Below are 15,982 nucleotides of genomic sequence, written 5' to 3' on the forward strand. Positions count from 1 at the left end.
ATTAATATTTCTTTTAGTCTCCAGTTTCTTCAAGCAGCTGCAGTAAAAACCTAAAATTGTGAAATTGTAACCCATACCAAACTCTGAAATCTGTTCTACAACTAATTGTGGTGAAATTTATTTATTTTTTGGTGTATATGTTATTTTAACAAAAAAGAACAAAAAGGCAATTGTAATGACAAATACACAGCTATATGATGATATTGTAAACCACTGATTGTACAGTTTGGATGATTACATGGTATATGAATATAGAATACATAGTAATAACAACACACTAAACAAACAAACAAAAACAAACAAACTTAGTGGCTTAAAAAGAGTTAAGCAACTCTTTTATTTACTCACAGTTCTGTGAACTCAGGAACTTTTGATACTTAAACATAAGTGGTAATTCCTGGATCAGTAAAGGAAAAAGCACCCCCAAAATTGATATAGTTAAAGGATTACTTTATAGGTACACTTCCTTGGGACTTTGAGAAATAACTAGAGGATATCTTGAGAAGTACTAATTCTCTGTTTGAACAAATAGTAAGTTTGGTGTCATTGTAATTTAGGTGTAAAGGGAAATGCAACTTCCTTTTCTAATTAACAGCTGGCAAGGCCTGGACTTAGTAATTATAGAGAATGACAATAATAACAATAATAAACATGTGGTATTTTAAAGCCCAGACTATTTCCTTGTCTTTCACCTTATTCCTCTCCCATGAGATCTAATTGAGTTACATACAATATTGGTTCCCATAATATTTTAGAGTAAGCTAACCAAATAGAGTATATGCTTATCCATGGGGAAGCATATACTTTAATTTGTGATTTTAAAAAGTCATAATGACCACCTCTACCACAGGGACTCAGCAATTCTAAAGCTTATCAAAATAATACCTTCTATCTTTCCTCAGCCCAATGTTGGTGAATGCTAAAAAATCTTACCTTTCTAAGAAGAAGTTTCTCTAAAAGGCTTTAATTGGGAAGTGTATCATGTGTCCTTTACCTTTAACTACTCTCACTACTAAGAGGAAACTCAAAATTAGTCTCTGCCAGTTACTGGTGACAGTGGTAAACCTCTTGGAGAAGAAAACAAACTTATTAACCAAGAGACTGGTGGGAAGGTAAGCTGAATCCCATTTGATGATATTACCACATGTTCAAAGCCGTCCCTCAGGGGAAAGTAGTCTGCTGGATACAGAGAACTTCCCACTCACCAGAAAAATGCAGAAGAGTGTACATATCTATATGGGAGAAGGGAAGATTGAGAACTTCTTTATTCTAGCTCAGGTTTCTTATGCTTTGTGCCTAACAAACGCTCTTCCAGGCTGAATGTTAACCAATTGATTTCTTTTATTTCATTTGGATCATGTTCTAGTTTGCAGGATGCCGGAATGTGATAACCCAGAAACAGAATGTTTTTTAAAAAGGCGAATGTATTAAATTGCAAGTTTACAGTTCTAAGGCTATGAAAATGTCCAAATTAAGGCACCAAGAAGGGGTTATCTTTACTCAAAAAAAGGCCGATGAAGTTCGGGGTTTTTCTCTCATCTCTATCAGCTGGAAGGGCATATGGTGAAGCCTGCTAGCTTTCTCTCCAGGCTCCTTGTTTCATGAAGCTGCCCCAGGGGAATTTTCCTTCTTCATCTCCAAAGGTCTTTGGCTGCATGGGCTCTAAAGCTTTTTCCAAAATGGTTCTTTCTTAAAGGTCTCCAGTAAGCAAATCCTACCTTGAATGGGTAGAGATACAACTCCATGGAAACGATCTAATCAAAAGTTACCACCCATAATTGGGTGGGTCACATGTCCATGAAAATAATCAGAAAGCTCCTACTGAGCAATATTGAACAAGGATTAAAGGACATGGCTTTTCTGGGGTACACAACAGATTCAAACTGGCACAGACCACAATGAAGAAGTACATGGATGTTCCCATAAAGTTCAACACCAAACGTTTCCTATTATTATTATCTACCCTCTTTGGCCTTATCTTTGGAAAAACATCTATTAAAGATGCTAATGCCCCAGGACCAGAACAGAATTTCTCAACTCAAGCCAGAAAGAATTTCATCAACTGCCCTCATTTTGTGCATTAAAGATGCAGAAAAGTGATGACTTTTCTTAGTCAACCAACAAATGTTTATTGCATGTCTAGTATGCACTAGATACTGTTCTAGGTATTTGAGGTTGTGCATAGGCATAGAGCAGAGACTTTAAGGACTTACATTTATGTGTGCAAGAGGGGAAGGGAGTAAGGGGAAAGACAGCACACAAGCAAATAATAAACTTGCATGCACTGCTTGGTGCTGTGAAGAAGATAAAATGGCAATATGCTAGCAAGCAATTGAGAGAAGATGAAATGTGACAATATGATAACTAGTGCCTGGGTGCAGGAGGGGGAAGCAGTGGATCATCTCTCTGAGGTCATGGTATAGATAAAAAGCTAGTCTGAGGTCACAGATCATTGGACTAGGTCTATCACTAGGCCTTCTGACCCAAAAGATTTACAGTGACTAGATAATTCTTTGTCCAAACTGGACAATTCTTGAGAATGAAAGGGAGACACTATTAATAATTGCTTCAGGACAATAGGGCATAAATGGGCCTATGCTGGGTAAACCAGGACATATGATCACACTAAATTTAGAGAAGAAAATACTCTGTTATAATCCTTTATAATACACTAAGAATGACAGTTGTGATAATAGTTTGAATGTGGCATTTATTTCTGTAAGGATTCAGATCCTTTCACATATATTATTTAATTGACTTTTTTGATGGAAAAAAAAAACTTCTCACAAGCGACCTGTTCCAAATAAAAAGACAAAATAATGCACAAAAATTTCAAGGCACACCCTTGAATTTTACAAATCCAATATGAAAATCTCTAGAGGCCCTATGTAATTTAAATAAAAAGGACTTCAAAGGAAATTAATATGAACATCAAACTGGCAAATATTTATAAAGCACATAAACACCAGGCACAATGCCAGTTTCTGGGAGACAGAGATGAACACAAGGAGGCCATTGCCTTAAAGGAGCCCTATTCAGCTGCTGCTAAACTATACATGCTACGCATCAAAAAATAAAATAAAATAAAATACAACCATGAGTGGTTTTTGCCCTTTGCTTCCTCTTTCATTTTATAATCCCCAGACTGAATGTGCGCAGCTGGCTGACAACTAGCTTTACTGTTCTCACAGCTGCTAAGGGCTACTGCAAAAGGAATATGATTCCTAAGATCTCTTTCTTCATGGGGATGCTAGATAGACAAAGGAGATATGGATAGGCGAACACTAGTGTGCGAAGCTCTCTGTGAGTAAACCTTGGAATTCACGAGCTCTCTCTGGTACTCCACCTTTATTCCCTTCCTCCACACCCTGGAGAATGCTCAGAACTTACTATTTGATCTCCTGTACCCTTATTAAACCCTAATCTCAGGAAGAATTTGATATATATCCAGTTGAATCAGTTGGCTTCCTTTCCCTGTGTATTTGTGACTGGGATTTTTACTAATTGCTAAAGGTCGGAATTGTTCCTGGTTGGAGAAATTTCTAGAAGAAGAGAATATGGAGGAAGAATTCTTAGAAGAAAGGTGCCTACTTCTAATTAATTGTAAAGCCTAGCAGAAAGGAAAATCAAATTCAAGGTTTATTTTTCCAAAGAAAAGAGCATTCTAATTTCCCCAAAGTACTCAAGGGACAGTCATGCCTTTTGGGAGATGGGCGTGGAAGTTGTGGTGGAGAAAAGGTAAAAGGGAATCAGCGTCGACATTATGAATAGTTCCATTTTCTCTTGTTTGTGACCATTGCTAATGCAGCAGCTTGTTCCAAAAGTTTTCTAAGTCAATCAAGCTATTAGTTTCCTGCTACTAAAATAAATACCATACAATGGGTTGGCTGAACAACAGGAATTTATTGGTTCTCATTTTCAGAAGCTGTAAGCCTTGCTTCCTTCCAGCATTCATATCATCTGGCTGGGCAAAAATCTTTCAGGGGCCTTGACTTTTCTGTCAATGCACATGGTGGTATCTTCTCTTTTCCCTTCTGGGCTCCATTGACTTTAAGCTTATGGCTGCTCCCTATAGCCTCTCTGTCTGTGTCTAATTTCCTTTGCTTTATAAGGAATTCAGTCATACTGAATTAAGGCCCATCCTCATTCAGTCTAGACTCATGTTAACTAACAACAGCATCAAAGGTCCTATTTACAAATGGGTTCAGACCTACAGGACCAGGGGTTGGGAACTTTGCATACCTTTTGGGGGGATATGATTCAATCCCTAGCAAGCAAGCTGGCTTGGCTAATAAATGAGGAGTTATAAAAAGCTGACATTTATTTTCCAAGAAAGTAATAGGAACCCAGATTTAGGACACATTTTATCCCATTCTTTTCTTAACGATGGGAGATAATGAACAGAGACCTTCAAGACTGCTGGGGGTCCAGCAGACTGCCACAGCCTGTAAACCCGGAGACTTCTAGTTCAAAAATTGTCTGTGTCACCAACCTGGCCTGACCTCTATAAGTTGTATAACTTGATTTCCTCACGTGTAAATTGGGGAAACAGCAGAAGCCCAACCAGAGAGTAGCTGTAAAAGATTTTTGTTAAGCCAAGTACAGCAGCAAACGTGAACTTAAGAAAAGTCAATATGCATTTGTCAATTGGCTTGAAATGAAAGAAACTCACAGTGGGAGAAACTGTGGTGAGTCTTAACCTGCCCGGTCTTCTACTTCTGTGAAGTAACAGCCAGAACAGTGGGAGAGAATGGTCCAATAAACACCCTGATGATTGCATGTCTTCCTTATAAATCACTCAAATGAGACCTCCCAGGTGGAAGTAGATGAGAAGAACCCCACTGCCAAAAGATGGGAACCTAGTCAGGAGACCAAAAAGGAGCTTAAAGCACAGCCAAAACTGTTGTATCTGTGCCTCCACAACACTCACTTTGATTCATTCACTCTCTCAGGCATTTCTTCACTTAAACAATGAATATTTATAGAGTTTTTACTCTGGGCCAGGTGTTACGTTGGGCATAACAACTCAAGATTCTGTTCCTGCATTCAATTTTACAATGCAGTAGAGGACAACAGAAAATGCAGTGATGTAAGTGTATTGACAGGAAGAGTAGAGCATCTGTGGAAGCTTAGTAGAGAAACACCTAATCAAAACATGGGGAGGAAGGGTCAGATAAGATTCCTGCAGAAGTGATGTCTAATCTGGTACTGAAGGATGGGTCAGAAAAGGTATTGGAAATAAGGAGGGGTGCTGGGAGAATTCCAGAGGCTTAGAGGCCTTTTTGCCAATATTTGTAATTGGCTGCAACAAGCTAAACAATGTACTAGACGCAATAAGATATAGCAAAGTAAGCAAATCTTAATCTAGGATATAAACATGAAAAAGCATACTAAATAAAATAATTTCAAAAATAGCCATAAAATAAAGTGTAGTTTATCTGCCAAAGACCTCTTAGATTGGTCAGTTGAGTTGATCCAGTTCCCTAGCCCAATCTTCCTCACAACTCCCTCCCCTAAGAAACTAGTTGGCTGTTTGGATTTGCATTAATGCTAAATGACTATTTAAGATATGATTTTCCTCTTTCAGTTCTTATGACATCATAAGGAAAGGGAAGAATTAAAGTTCAATCTGTGTTTGTGCATTCACTTCAATTCTGGTCAATTCAGTGGCTGAAAGAAAGCCCTACTGCACCTCATGTCAGGAAGCTGACACTGATTAATTCCCTCTAATCAGTTTAATAACCCAAGCTCCTAAAACAGTCACTACTCCGTCCTTTCATTTGGTATTTATTCTCTACCTTATAATGTAAGAGAAGGCGGGAAAACGGTGATGTACACTAATGCCCTAACTTAAAGGTCTCATGGGGAGCAGCTATGCCCCCTAACTTCTGTATTGTCTGCCTAGTATCTAACACAGGGACTTAGACACTTCATGAAATATTTGTCTACTCATCACTGGTTTGATTGAGGACATTAGAGTACCTTAAAATAAAGAAGAAAGAGTCAATATTTGAAAGGTGCAAACACGAAAGAGAATGAGCAAGCTATTGGTCATGTTTTGGGGATATAGAGGTCAGCAAGTGAACATGACTCAGGGTATTGGCGCCTAAGTGTCAAATAATACTTTCAATCTGGTGGGCTGTGACTGGCCTTCTGTGAATTATTGAAACTCTTTCAGGCACTCTAGATGCTGCCTGGTCTTGAATAACACTGGAAGAGTATATAGCAAGGAATTTGGCCTCCAAAATGATGTTTGGCCTTTGTCCTGTCTCTGGAGGGGTAACTTCTAATTCCTTGAAATTTCCCATGACCAGATTGATTTTATTATTCATAGTGAGCCCCCAGAGGACACCTGATAGTTTATGCTACTAAGATGACTCAGTTTTGGACCAGCCGTCCAGAAAGACCAACAATGTGATTAGAGGATAGGGGCTTCTAGCCATATTATATCAGCCTCATCTCTGGGGAAAATAAGGGAGTTGAAGATTGATTCAACTATTGAGGCATTGATTTAATCAATCAAGCCTACATAATGAAACTCCATAAAACTCTGGATACCAAAGCTTGGATGAGCTTCTTTTAATGGCATTACACATTGATGTGCTGGGAGGGTGAAACATCCTTACTTCTCGGAGAGAATACATGGAAAGTTTTGCATCTGAGACACTTCCAAAATTAACTCTATGTGTCTCTTCTTTTGGTGATTATGACTTGTATTCTTTTTCAGTATAGTAAACTATAATCACAAGCATAGTGCTTTTCCAAGCTCTGTGAGTCTTTATAGTAAATTATCAAATGTGTGTGGTGGGGGTGGGAATCCCAGAATTGTTAGTCAGTTGGTTAGAAGTCAGGTCCTGGGGACCCTCAACCTTGCAACTGGTGCCTGAAGTGAGAACAGTCTTGTAGTAAATTGTGTCCTGTGGAGTCTGACTTAAATCTGAGTAGAGTCAGGATTGCATTAAAGTTGGTGTCAGAAATTATTGCAAGGAGAAGTCTCAAGGACTATTCAGTATTCTTTCTCTGGTCCCCAGTAAACAGAGCAAGCTGAACTGTTTTGTCCTTTCCAACTCAGATTTCAATACGGTTCGATTGGTCTGGGGTTCCAGTGAAACACAGCCTGACCCAAACTCGGGTGTCTTGCCTCAGGGCCTGAGGTCTAGCTGCCAAGTCACCAGGGCAGCTTGGATTCCAGGCCTTCTGGTTTTTCGTTGTCAGAATTTGGTCACGTAATGAAGTGCAGCCTCTGCACCCTGGAAATCTTCAATGTCTGCTCTATATCACTTGTGTTTACTCCACTGGCTTTTGACAGGTCGCTCTCTACATGAAACCACAGTCAAAACTAGAATCTGTAGAGGCTCTGAAGGTCTCTCTCTGGGAACACAAGAGAAGCCAACAACAAACAAAAAACTCCTGAAAGTAGAATAGACACAATGTTCCTGATTTTGATGTCTTCTCCCTGCCTCCTTTGCTCTGCTAACCATCCCTTCCCATGCAGATGAGCACTAAAAAGCAGCATAAGGAGGACATAGTACAAAGAGTAAAGAGCTTGAGGATTGTAAAACCTAGCTTACCGGGTTCTGGCTACACGGGACATATCTTTATAGCTACATGCGAATATCGGTATCATCTTAGTTGGCCCAAATCCTCCTTTGATGTGTTGTGGAAAGAATAAGGTTTTTCAGCTTCACCAGTTAGTAAATGGAAAGTGATAGCATATCTCTGTTTATAACCTGAGTTTGTAGACTTCACTGGAGAATCAGTATGCCAGCATCACATTTTAGGATAATCTTCAGCCTAGGAAATTCACTCCCCCTCTCCACTTCCCAGTTTCCCATATTTGTTATGGTTTTAAACATCCCTCACCCTCTCTTGCCACTAACAGAAATTACAACTAAGTAAGAACATAGCTTGGTAGTACTTAGAATATTCTAGACTAGTCTCAATGTATACTGATGAAATAAAACTTCATACTTTCAAAGAATAAGTTATAAAGAAACCTTCCCCATGATCAGATATTGGTTTTCCTAATTAAAATTATTCTTTGGAATACAAGTTTCCAAAATGTAAATGATGATTCTCTTGGGGCTGTGTTAGGGTGGGTTAGTTAAGTTTGGCATTAGTAATCTCCTTGGGGTTATTGTTTACATCACTAGGGATGGCTGAGTTGCTAAGCTCACCCAAGATTAGAAGTGTTTCCAAACTTCCTAAGTGTGCACATAGACCAGGGTTTGTCCCCATGGAGAAGCCACTTCTTAATTGCAACTCTTAATCAGGCTTCTCTGGGGTACTGCCATGTCAGAGTTTCACGAACATCATTATCTAGTGTGATTTTTGTTCTGTAACTGCAACAGTGGACTTTGACCTACTACACCTTTTAACTTTCAGAACCACGTCCTGCTTTTTTTGTTTATTTGCTTGCTTCAGGTACAATTGCTGGGAACATGCATGGACCTTCCCAGCTTGGTTTTGTTTTATTTTTCCCAGTTATTTTGGTAAAATGTTTCCTAGAAATATTTCTTAAAATATTTCCCTTTCCTGACCCCTTAGAAAACATACCCTCCTTCTCTTAGGGAGAGGTGGCCACTGGATTCCCTGATATAGCAGAACATTCAAGGTAAACAAAAGAGGTTGGTGCTTACAAATTCCATCCTGTTCTCTGGTTTCATGGCTGTGGAAATTCATACCATAGAAAAGGGTAGGCAGAGCAAAGAGACCCTCTTTTTCTGCTAACTCCTTCCCTTTGGCAAATTCTCACTTGTCAACAGCGGTCCACCTCACTGAAAGCATGAATCCCATTTTTCAAAGAATAAAGCCACAAAGTCCAGCTTTTCCATGATGTCTTCTACTAATAATAGCTACCTAACATGCTGTATGGGGCATAGTCATGTTTTTAGATTTAATCTCCACAAAGAAGGCAAGAAAGCTAGTAATCAGGGATGTCTAAGAACAAAAAGTAACTGGGCTGGTGTTCAAACTCTGTCTGATGTTTGGCATTCAAACATCTCTGCCACGAGGCAGTAGGTGAAGTGGTTAAAGCACTATACTGTGAATGTAATTAATACTGTGGAATCGCATATCTGGAAGTGGATAAATGGGAATTTTAAGTAGATATGTGTTACCAGAATACAAAACAACAATGTTTGTTTTAATTTCCTAGCTGCTGAAACAAATACCATATAATGGGTTGGCTTAACAACAGGAATTTATTGGCTCAATTTCAGACATTGGAAGTCGTGCTTCCTCCTGAGGTTACTGTTGTCTGACTGGCTGACAATCTTGGGGTTCTTTGGCTTTCTGGTCACATGGCGATGAACATGGTAGTGACTTCTCCTTACTCTTCCAGATTCCATTGACTTTCAGCTTCTGGCTTCTTCCTATGGTATCTCTCTGTGGCCTTCTCTATTAATGTCCCCAGTATTAGGATTAAGGCCCCTCCCGATTTACTTGGGCCACACCTTAATTGAAATTACCTGATCTAATGGTTCTAACTACAGTGCATTCATACCCACAGGAATGGATTAAGCTTAAGAACATGTTTTTCTGGGATAGATAATGCCAAGCCAAAAGACTGAATCCTAATATAAACTATGGACCATAGTATAATTATAATAATTTTGTTTCTTCAATTGTAATAAAGGTGTCATGCAAAAATAAAACATTAATGGAGGAAATTCTGTATGTAGGCAGTTACATATGGGAACTTAGTACTTTCTGCGTGATTTTTCTGTAATCTACAACTGCCGTAATAAAATATATATATATATATATATATATATATATATATATATATATATATATATATATATATATCTTTAAAAAAAAAGGTAGGGGTTTGAGGATCGAATTTTCAATTCTCTAAAGCCTTTTCTCCAACCAAATCTCAGTCTGTTCTTTGATATCATGGCTGTGCAATTTGAATCTTGGGAGAACAATCCAATTATACATAAGTTAAGGCATGGGATGTTCTATTACTGTGAGCTGTGTGTGCCCAAATGGGAGACGATGATTGGAAGAAGGTACGTGGTATTTTAAATAACTCCCACTCCAAAGTAATCTAAGAACACTGGACAAACAATAGTGTCCTCCTTCACCCCATCCAATCCTCAAACCCAGGAGCAGGATAGGGCAAAATCATTGCTACCAAGGCATTTAATGCATGAGAATGAAAAGGAAACTGCTTTTAGGAAAATTCCTCTTAATTCATAAAGAAATGCCAGGACTTTTCAAGTAGAAATAAGCAGAGTAATAAGGCTCTGCTAAGACAACCAAGTATTCCATAGCTTCTCAAGTGGACATAGACACTTGATTGATGTTAAAAGAGCTCTCTCTCCTTCTCAAGAGGAGGTAAGAACAAAGGTGAAAATTAGAGAGGAGAAAAGCCAGTGGGGCTGCTGAAAATGATGATATTCTTTTCTCATGCACTGTGTCACCATGGGACTACCTTAGGTGGTTTTTCACTGTTTCAGTAAGTCTCTTCCTCTCTATTTGATTATCCCTATTCAGAAAGCACATAAGCATACTCTAACAGTTCTTCCTTCTATGATTAAAATCTCCATCTGGTTATATCTCCATTTTCTGTTCTCTTCTACAGTAAAACTTCCAGAAAATTGCCTGTGTGCTCTCTCCACTTTCTCATCTTACGTTCACCCTTCTGTTTTTCCCATTAGCTCATCAGTCCACCCTGGCTTCAGTTCTGTCATTCCACCCAAACTGCCCTTGTCAAAGTCAGCAGTGGCCTCCACACTTCCAAATGCAATGGACATTTTTTAGTCTTATCTCTTATGAAACAGTCTCCTCTCTTGACTTCTGTGACAATATACTCTTCCAGCTATTTTTATACCCTCGCTTGCTAGTCACCTTTCACATTGTTTTGCTGGAATTCCTCCCATTTTAGAAATGGGAGGAATTTATACTGATAAATACTGGTATTTATCAGGGTTTTGCTTTGGGTTTTCTTCACTGTTCTTCATACAACTCTTTCTAAGTGACTTTTTCCATTTCCATGACTTAAATCATTATCTACAGGCCTAGACCTCTTCTCTGAGCTTCAGACACATTTATCCAACTGCCTAGTGACTGTTCTATTTGAATGACTCATTGTAATCAATCTCAGGCTTAACCTGCTCATGGCAGAACTTTTTACTTTCTTCTGTGCCTCCCTAAATCTGCCCTCTCCCTTCCCAATGTCGGTAAATGACATCATCAGTGAGTAAATTGCGAAAGCCAGAAATTCAGGTGTCATCCCTTATTTCTCTGTGGTCCTCCTCTCACTTCCCACCTCCAATCCATCTAAATTCTGATTACTTTATCTCTAATGTAAATCTCAGCGATGTTATAACTTCACTGGCACCACTGCTCCTGACTGGAATGACTGCGATGACATATTAGGGTATCTTCCTACTTCCATTTTCACCCACTCCCTACCAATTATTTTTAGGGCAGCTAAAAATGCAAATCAAATCACATCACTTTTTCTGATTCAGTTCCTCAAAGGAGTTCCTATGGTACTCATAATAAATGACAGATACCTACAAGGACCTTCGTGCTCTGATTTTGGTTAATCTCTTTGTTTAGCTCATTCAAGTCTTCCTCCTTAGGAAGACTTTCACCCTTACTCCCAATCATATTTCCCATGTATTTCTTCATAGGGCATTGTAACGGCAATGATCACCCTCCCCCCCCAAAAAAATCCACAGTTAACTTAACTTTGCCAAAAAAAGGACTTTGCACTTGTGATTAAGTTAAGGATCTTGAGATGGAGAGATTATCGCAGATTTGGGTGGACCCTAAATAAGTAAATAATCCAATTTTTTCCTTTTCACAAGATGAGAAATTGGACTATCTGAATGGGTGATTGGGTAAATATCCTGTGACCATATGGCTAGTAAGTTTAAAAGTCATAATTTTGCTATACATGAAAATACGAGATAACCTGTACTTTACGTATAAATGTATGCATAATATGTCTTGAGTGCAACCTGTCAGAGACTGTGTTAAACACTGTAAATGCAGTAATTTTTTTAAATTAGAAAACAACCTCATAAATTAGGTACCATTTCTTCATTTCAAGGATGAAGAAACTCGCTCACTCAACACACATATTTATGACATAGGAGAACCAAAATTTAAAATTCGGTCTCTCTGATTTTACAATCCAAAATCCATAACCACTCACGTGGGAATCTTCTTTTTTAATGCTGAGATCTTTCAGATATACAATAAATTATAAAAATAATATGGCAAAAAACAGTTCATCATTCAGCATAAGAAATAAAACTTTACAGACAGAAGTCATATCGTCCGACTTTCTTATATTTCCTTCTCTCACTGGCAGAGCTAATACTTACCTTAATTTATTTTATTTCTATGTGTGTGTTAATATCTTACTACATTTGTTCCTAGTAACTTAGGAATACACATATTCCTAAATAACATGTGGTATTATCAGCATGTCATATATATATGTCATCCCTAATATGTTTATCCCTAATAAAGCTTACAGCAAGAAGACAACAGGCCTTTTGAAGGGGAAGGAATTTTCTATTGTTTTACATGGGAAAAAATGCAGATGGAAAAGTAGTTTTCATAGCTCCTCTCACTCCAATTATCCAGATGTATCATTAGCTTTAGAAAATAGGTAACTGCAGTACTACTCATTGACAAGCCAGGCTCAGCGACAGCTCTTGTTCCATGAGGAGATACCTTTAAGACAGCCGTTTTGGAAAATAGTATAATAATCCAAAAACTCTGCAAGGTTCCTCTGACTAGCAATAGACTCCTCCTGGGAACAGGGAACTTTTCTCCCACATTTCCCTAATCCCACAGAGGACTAACTCAAATTTTGATATTTTATATTGTAGCTGAAATATTTTTCAATATTTCAAAATATTTGGAAACCAAAGCTTTGAGGGAGTTAAATGCTTCTTGTCAATGAACTAGTTGTCTGAAAGAATCAACTAATTGAGAAAGAACACACATTTTTGACCAACTAATGGACTTTTGGTACAAAGACATGGTTGTGGGATTCATGAAATACTCTTCCTCAAGCACTGCTCTAATTTACTTGGAGAGAGCATGCTTTAGAAAAAGAAAGTAGAGCAGATGGCTGTTTTCCATAACACAAATGTATAAAACATTTGGTCTTAACTTTTCTTTAAACAGCTGGTTATTTTGAATTTGAGCTCAGGGTGGTATCATTATTTCAAAGAGCCCATGATACTGTTCAGTGGCTGTGTCTGTTGGCTATCATACTTTCCCTAACTGTGCCTATTGGGTAATGCTTGCAACTTCCTTACAGGTGTTTCCATGTTCTAGAAAAAAATTATTGGTCATGTTAAGCAAGGCAAAGGTCTATTTAATTGAATGAACACTTCATGTCATTCTGTTGGTTTAACTGGAATATATAATCATTCTGTAATTCAAGATGGGTCTTTATATAGTTGCATACTTGTAAGCATAAAAAAACTGGAACATAAATCATGATCACTTTCTTTTAACTACAGGCTTTAACTGAACCATGTTTGGTTCCTCTTCAAGTAAATATTTCCTTCCCTTCACATAATAACATTAAGTTTAAGTTGAGGACTGGCCCAAAAGAAAAACAAACAAAAAAGAAGAAGGAAAATTCCCATCTATCCTCAATGAATTAATACAAGTAAAGGAAGAGTCTACCATGGATATCCCTCTAAAAGAATCTGCAAAAACTGTTTTGGGTCTCTGTCTCTGGAAAGGCCTGTCAAGAAGCCCAATGTCAGAATAGCCAGGGGAATAGACACAAAGCAAACCATTCTGGAAAAGTCAAGTGTACCTCAGTAAATATCTCCAAATAAAATAATGAGAATATTTGGTTTCAGGCAGCTGCAGGTAGAAATGAGCCCTGACATTGGGCACTGGCATTGGCACTTGCCTAGGATGTTTTCACACTTAATTCCCTACCTCTTTCCTGCCTTCTTCACTCTCTCCCCCTTCTACTTCTTGCAGTCAAAAAAGATTTATAATGGAATGTTGACTCAGTGATCTCATTCCAAGGCCCTGTCTATTTAGACACAATAATTTGAAGAGGAAATAAAACTGGTCATATTGGGAAAGGAAAACTAATAAAAAGATCTCACTCAGTCACTTAAAAGGAATAAAGTAAATTCAATCTCTGTTTTCTTCCTAAGCTGGTTTGTGCTTATAGGCCAAGAATGGGAAGTAACACAAATCCAACAAATTGCAATTCTGTTCCTGAGAGACTCAACATGTAGTTGAAAGGCTTTTATATTGAGTCCTTCACTCATAGTTGATCAGCAGTCATTTCTGGGGTGGAATGTGGCGGTTATCTCACAGCTGGCAGACATCATGGACTGGTGATGACACTAGGAAGTGACAAATAGCCTATGGAATTTCAACTGTCAGATGAAGGAGGGAGGATGCAGTCCCAAAAAACTTCAGATTGAAATCTGGTTGAAAATTTGAATTCAACAGTCTCAATATTAATCAGAAGGCATCAAGGCAACTGATCAACCACTGAAATTCAAAGTTATAGGTTTACCCCTCCAGAAATTCGATTTGGAACTACCTCTCCAGTCCCAAAGAAGCCACAAACAAACAAAAACAAACAAAAAAACCCTCTGTACTAACTCTGAGAAATAACATGTTTTCAGTGAAATTTAGCTATTGCATATATTTCCTGGTTGTTTAAGAAGAAGAAAAAGAAAAACAACAACAACACTGAGTAACATTTATTTAACACCCACCATGTATCAGGTATGATGCTGAGGGACTTACATACCTAACCTTACTCAATGATTACAACAATTCCTTAAGCTCCTGCAAGGAGGAATAAAGGACCTTAGCAACATACAATTTTGGAGTGGTGCACAGAAAGAACTAGGTTACTTTCCAACAGCATTAGACAAAATTAACCCTGTAGAGGTCAGGCAGTTCTTCCAACTATACTAAACCAAGGAAGAGCTGTTGAAATTCAGCTGAACTCTGAGAACTCTCACAGTGAGTGAGATACCAAGGAATCCTGGAGGGACAAAAAGATTTTCCATAACAGTAGCAAGAAAGAGGTTCTTTTCAGTAGGAAAATGTATAAATGAAGTAGAATTAAGGGACTGCTCCTCTAATAGGACCCAAGGGGACTTGGTTTGGAATTGAACTAATAAATAATTCTAAGACTTCCAAAGTTACATTGATTTTAAAGTCATAACTTTGGGTAAAGAATAGTCCCATTCAGCCAAAATTTACTGAATAGCTATTTACTAAGTGAGGCAGTGGTCTCTATAAATGAAAACCAAAGTGTGGTCCTTGCTTTCATGGCTTGCTATCCAGCTATAATTATGGTCTGTGTGGGGATAGAGGTGGAGTGGAGAAGCCTGAGAGAAGAATTGGATTCTCTTGACCACTACAGCAAATGTTAAAGAAGTTAAACCAGCTTTGAAAAAGGAGCATTTACCCATCACTGTAAGCTTTGCCAATTAATTTTCTTAATCAGATAAATCACCCAGTAATAATTTTAATATTTAATAGATGAGGAAACTTGGTCTCAGAGCAGTGAAATGACTTGTCTGTTTTACATGGCTTGTCAGAACTAAACATCTCTTTGTTATATCCAATGTGGTTACTGTTACTTGGCTTCACTGTGTCAAACTGTTTCTCAACCCATTTCTGAACAATCAATCAATTAAATCAAGCCATATTTTCATTTATTTTATTACTTTATTTACTTCCAGGTTAGTGGGTTGATCAGTTGCTTCAGTGAATGGCCAATAAAGGCCAAATGATTAATTTTATAGCTTAGGTAGATTCAGCTTCCAAGATATATCTCCTCATGGTGTCAGGAATGATGTCAGTGTGCAAAGTTGTTTGCCAAAGGACAGAGTGAACTCAAAATCAGCATATTTAGAAAGGTTATAGTGACTAAATCCAATGACGGTGTCTGCTTTGACGTATCGTCATGAAAAGTTATAGGTTAAATCTGGGCATGTTTTGTTAC

Source organism: Tamandua tetradactyla, chromosome 12, assembly GCF_023851605.1.
Source record: "Tamandua tetradactyla isolate mTamTet1 chromosome 12, mTamTet1.pri, whole genome shotgun sequence".
Classification (NCBI taxonomy): Eukaryota; Metazoa; Chordata; class Mammalia; order Pilosa; family Myrmecophagidae; genus Tamandua; species Tamandua tetradactyla.